This window comes from Montipora foliosa, chromosome 14 (genome assembly GCF_036669935.1).
Source record: "Montipora foliosa isolate CH-2021 chromosome 14, ASM3666993v2, whole genome shotgun sequence".
Taxonomy (NCBI): domain Eukaryota; kingdom Metazoa; phylum Cnidaria; class Anthozoa; order Scleractinia; family Acroporidae; genus Montipora; species Montipora foliosa.
The window spans coordinates 21,730,901-21,737,101 of NC_090882.1; positions in this window are offsets into that span (position 1 = coordinate 21,730,901).

Sequence of the window (6,201 nt, forward strand, 5' to 3'; positions counted from 1 at the left end):
TTTTGAGTGCCAAATATGGCGAAAAGAGACTTGAAAGCACCACAACTGTTACTACTTAACAAATTGAATATCGAGAAGCTTGTTTGCCAGCACGCAAGGGGCCGTTACACGTTTCAACCCTTATGGATTTCTGTCAATATATATTTATGTTAACCGTGTGTGGTGTGTTTTTTTATGACAGTGTATGTTCTGCAGGCCAGGAGTACCCTGCGAGCAGTTGGCTTCTCCTACAGCAGTACTTTCAATATTATTGCAAAACATGTTGACATTGACATTTTTGCTCGAGATACAAAGTGTGTGAGCGCTTTACTTTTAACACATTTCTATTGTTATTGTGTTATCGCTAACTTAGATAAGTTGAGTTGCAGAACTTAAGTTACAACCACCAGAGGCCATTTTTGAAATATCAAATATTCAGCTTGAAAGTGAGGCATAAAAAAGGACAAAAACAATAGAACACATTGGAATAAATGTGAACAATATTTTCATATCATCCACTTTCCTTTTTTGTCTTTGTCCTCAAGGCCTCACTATTAAGATTTTCGTAACATAGATACATGGATAAACTTATTTCATCTCTAATTTCAGAATAACTACAAGAGCCAATGTCTTCGAGACATTACATTTACAACTAAAATACATAGCATATACAGATACATAACTAAATACATAATAGTTAAAGATATAATAATTCAAAAGAAAAGCCGCCGTACAAAATGCGGTCTTGGATTCTGTAGTTTAAAACCAGTAGACTCAGTGGTACGGACAAAATCAGGTAGTGCATTCCGCAACTTAGCTGATACGTAAGAAAATAATTAATACCATAACTGGTTGTTTTAGGTTTATTGAGGGACAGAATGTAATTTCCACGAAGATTTCATTTAACTAAAGTATTCCTGTTTTTCACGTTGCCATGTTGCCACCAATAGCGTAACTCGTACTCTACTATAAAAACTACACACAACCCATAATTCCTCAATTCGCTCTGACGAAGGGCTAACGCTGGAAACGTCAATCTCTTTGCGGTGGTCAATTTACATTATCAACTCTAGTATCAACAGAAGATGAGTGTTCATACTAGAAAGATCTCAAGACTTCTAACTACTGACACTAACATCGATGAGCACATTAAGAACATATTTTCCTACAGGCTGCGTTTCTTACACAAGCTGGTTTTTAGTAGGGGGCTCAACTTCACTCTACCACAGCGAACATTATCGAGAGAAATCCATGCAACCTTTGAGAGGGCTTATTGGAAACTAGAACCGAAACTTAATGACAGCGGTAAAAGATAATTAGCAGCCGCACCCATGCGAGAACGTATACAAAACATGGACCACCCCTATGGACCCGGTCCATGGACTACCCCTCTGGACCACCCCTGTGGACCACCTCTTATTTTGTAAAGTTACAAGCAGAAAAATCTTTAAAAGAAAGGGAGAGTGGTTGTCGCACTTATCTGGACAATTTGAGCACAAGCCCATGACTAGGAGCGAACGTCTTCCATATTAAGCCAATCTCTAGGCAGTTTTGTGGATCAATCTATTTTTAGACTACCTTTTCCGCAAGAAACAAAGACAGTTCTCGTTCGGTGACGCTATGACGTCAATAAATCGTGATCTGTGAAAATGTCGCTGAATTTCATTACAAAGAAGACAACGCGCACTCTTAACCTTATCAGACGAAACTTGTACAGCTGCTCAAAAGAAGTCAAGGCCCGCGCTTATCTTTCGCTAGTTCGACCTACGTTATCATATGCTTCCAGTGTGTGGGACCCGTACACCCAAAAAAACATCAATCAGCTTGAAATGGTTCAGAGACGTGCTGCTCGCTTTGTATTCAAGAACTATTCGCGTCATGTCAGTGTTACTGCCCTAATTAAGGAACTTGGCTGGTCTGAACTATCCAGCGCCAGAAAGCGCGACCGCCTTTGTATGATGTTTAACCTAATTTCTATTAGCTTCAACGACCACTTAAGCTATTGTAAAACTGTAACCCGCCGTAATCATCCTCAAAAGCTTAACATTCTTGCCTCCCGCACAGACACTTATAAATTCTCTTTTTTTTCCAAGAACCATACCCGAATGAAATAGTCTACCTGACTTTGTAGCAAGCACCTCATCTGTCAATGCCTTTAGGCACCTAGTTTCGAGGCTATAGTAGCAATTAATTTTCTGTTTGTAACTTATTTTTTCTTTTATTTATTTCTATTTTTTCATACCTTGGTGTAAAGCAACATAGCATTACCAAGTAAATACACTGAAACTGAAACCTAGGTATGGGCTACTGTTTTAAACATTTGTGTCTGATAGACACCTATACCTCCTAATATGTAGTTGACCACTCCCCTAGTGGCTTTTCAGGGTGAATGAACAACACTTTGTGGGGAACTTTGCCAGACTGCTTTTGCACATATACCTACATGCTACATGCTACATTCTCGGGGGTATGTACACGCAATCCTCGTCTACGCACGAAGATGTTCTCGCACAACCTTACGCGGTTAATTAAGAAAAAACAAATGACAAAATATTTCTTCGGCCGTTACCGGAACCTTCGGTTTATCGTCCTTATGTGAGAAGACTAGAGAGTCTAACCATTCGGAGATGTCATTACAAAGGCAGCATTTTCTCCTCACTTATTTAAAGACCCTGTGTGTTGTTGGTCCGGTTTTGATCCCGCGACCTCCCGCACAGCTCAACAACTGAGCCAACCGCTCGGCTGAGTCCACACCTACCAGCGTGGCATAAGACATGCTAGGCACAAAAGGCGTGCTAAGGCTCCAAGAGGACGACGTATGCAAAACATGACCTGCTCCCAACTGGGTGGCTTCATAGTTCAGTTGGTTGAGCATTGCACCGGCCTCGCAGAGATCATTATTGGTGAAATTGTCCAGATAAGTGCCAGGATGACTTCTCTTTCTCGTATAAGGATTTTTCTGCTTGAAACTTTACAAAATGAGGGGTGGTCCACATGGGTAGTCCATGGGCAGGGTCCATGAAGGGGTCCATCGACCTGACGTCCATGTTTTGTATACGTGCCCCCTGCGATCTATTGCGCTTAATTACAGGGAGCGTACATGTCCAGCACCACCGAAAGCAATGCTGAGAGCGATAAGGCAGCCTAAAGAGAGGGATGATATTGTTATCACAAAGCTTGATAAGCGCTCAGACGTGGTAGTAATGGATAAAACTGACTATGTACATTTTTTTTGATACTGAAAATTTGTCGGAGCGTTGGTATCACTTTGGGACCCCTAGGGGTGCATCTACCTTCCTACGCTTCCAACGTAGCCCTGAGTTATTTTCTTTGGTAAAGAATCTATCGGAGAACAATTCTGTTTAATTTTTCGGATATTTTTTGGAGAGATTTGCCCGTACTCAGGCAAATCAGAATGCGAAGTGAAAAATCAACATCGAGCGATGGCTAATCCTGGTGGAGGTAGACCGCGTTTATCCGGTTTTGTGCGACAAATTCGACTTTTGTTGAAATTGATGGTGCAAAAACATTAAACAAGTTAACACGGTTAAATATCTTGGTGTTACCTTTGACTCCAACTTAACTTGGACGAACCACATTGACGAGCTTTGTCTAAAACTGTCAAAGGCTGTAGGATTGTTTTCAAAATTGAGGTACCGTGTAAACAGTGATATACTTCCTATGCTTTATTATTCACTATTCTACCCCTTTCTCACTTATGGTATTCAGGTGTGGGGTCTAACATACACCACCAACTTAAATCCTTTAATTTGACCACCTTACAAAAGCAAAGTTAATACTTGGAATTATGACATTTTCTGAACCTGCTTCACTTTCAGAACCTTGGCTTAAAATTTCTCAATCTTTTAAAATTGTCTGTTATTTCTCACCTTGAAATTCTTTCTGTTGTTTATCAGTGTTTTGATAAAGTAAATCCTTCTTGTTTAGCTGATTATTTCAAGGCAATATCTTCTGTCCGTCCGTATTCTACTCGTCAATTATTTTATCAAGACCTCTTTGTAAACGCAGTTTAAACCACTGAATATGGTATTCGTTCCCTACATTACACTGGTTCCAAACTCTGGAATTCATTACCAAATCATAAACAAATCACCCCCTTTTATAAATTTCGTCAAAATATAAAGACCTCTATGATTGACCGCTTACTAAACCTCACAAGACCTTGCAACAAGAATTCCTTTCCCCTAGGTTTAGGCCTTCAAACCAATGTGCTGTATAAAATTCCGTGCGCTGATTGTTTCTGGGGCTACATTGGTGAGACTGGAAAGTGCTTTTCAACGAGGAAAGAGAAACACATTCGCAATGTAAAAATATGTAAATCTGGCTCTAATATTGCAGCGCACGCTTGGCGTAACAATCACTCTATCTACCGTCAACATCAAGATCTCTGGCATCTCCCGAAGCACATTCCTCAAATTCTTCAGGTTTGTGAAAGTGCAACATTCTCTGTTATTGGTGAAAATTAGACAATCTATATGACGTCAGGAACAAGCTTTCCTAGCAAGTAAATCAGACGGGGAAGGGAGTAGAGTGCGTGATACGAGCGACCTGGACCGTCTGAGAATCAGGCTAACGAAAACCCTGCCTTGGCACTGTGAAAACAATAGGTCGCTCAACCCAATCTTTTTAGTGCGAAGTCGGAAGGACGGAGAACTATTAGGTTTACTATGGGGCATCATCCTTCAAGTAAGCAACAATATTTCCTGATCAAAATTCCTGTGTCAGATGTCAATATTCCAAAGGGTCGGACACAATGTGATGCCTTACTTGCAAAAAAGGTTGAAAATTCTTCAAATTCTTTGTTAGACCACGCGTAGTGGTGGGTAAGTATCTCGAAATATTTCATCTAGGGGTAGGTGAGTCTACTGGTCTTTTGAGAACAAACTGGGAAATGTCGCTGACCTACTCCCCTAAATTTAATCTGTGGTCGATATCCGAAATCGTCGACGGTGAGAGAAGGGTAAGTCGCGTGTCTCTTTGTTAGCGGATCAGTCCGTCATTTTGATGTCGCTTTGCTGTGGAAGTTCACATTGTACGGACAGACGTACGGGCTGCACAACAATTTTGTGCAAGGTACAGAATTTTCGCTACCTATCAAATGATGTTGAAACAAATCCCGTTGATCAACGCTCCGGACCAAGGCCACTTCCTGTTTTCACCTTACGGGTTCGTACGTGCAGGACTTCGCACTAACGGTTCGGTGCTGCTGGTTTATTTTTTTAGATCATTGAAGTGAAGTTATTAATCTCTCCCCCTCGGGTCTTTTCAGGACTACTTTACAATGCTTTTTGTGCGGGACGTTGGCCAGGCTGCTTGTTACGCAGTGTACAATTTATTTTAGGAAGTGAAAGATGACCCCGAAAAGATTACGTCAGACCACAACACCGGGGACAACCTTCCCCGCAACAGTGGCGTGAGATTGGAGACTATCTCACCCCTGTCGGTGACCAACCGCCCAGATAGAACACAGACGATCTGAGTGATCAAGACCGCCACCATCGCCGCAGACATTGACGATAGTGTGTGTGATTTTCTCGCACAATTGCCCCGTTCGTAGGACTACCTGCAATAGCTATTATTGGGATATTTATATGCCTTTTTCTCAAAGCAATGCCACTGGGGATTCTGATCTTACCAGGTGAAAAAGCTTTCTTAATTGCTTCATACACATCTTTAAGCTGCTCAGAATTTGTCACATCCAACTGAAATGTTTTCAGCTCGTCGATCGCCTCTGATTTCAAACTATGTTCTCCTTCTTTCGTCAGACAAGTCGCCAACACACAAACTCCCATTTTGTCCAGTGCATACATTCTGCGCATTTCCAGATACTCGGATTTCCTAGCGGTGATGCTTACTAATACAAGGATATTTTTGCGTAGTTTAAAGCTATGCAGAGAAAGTAGATCTTAGTAAGTACTCTTGGTATCCAAAAAGAAAATTGGGGGTAACCATGCATTCTTTAGAGATAATTGAGCTTCAATTTGAGAAAGAACGCCATACATTGCTTTGTATTTTAGAGCTTTATACAAATATTGTTTATGAATTATCTTTGAAAAATGCGTGGTTACGGCTCGCGTCATCAGCCAATGAAAATGTTTCTTTAACCTCATGAGATAATCGAAAGCCAGGCAAATTGCAAAAAACGTTGCCCAGTGTACCAACTGTCAACCGAATAGCTTTGCAATGTGGACGAAAATTGCC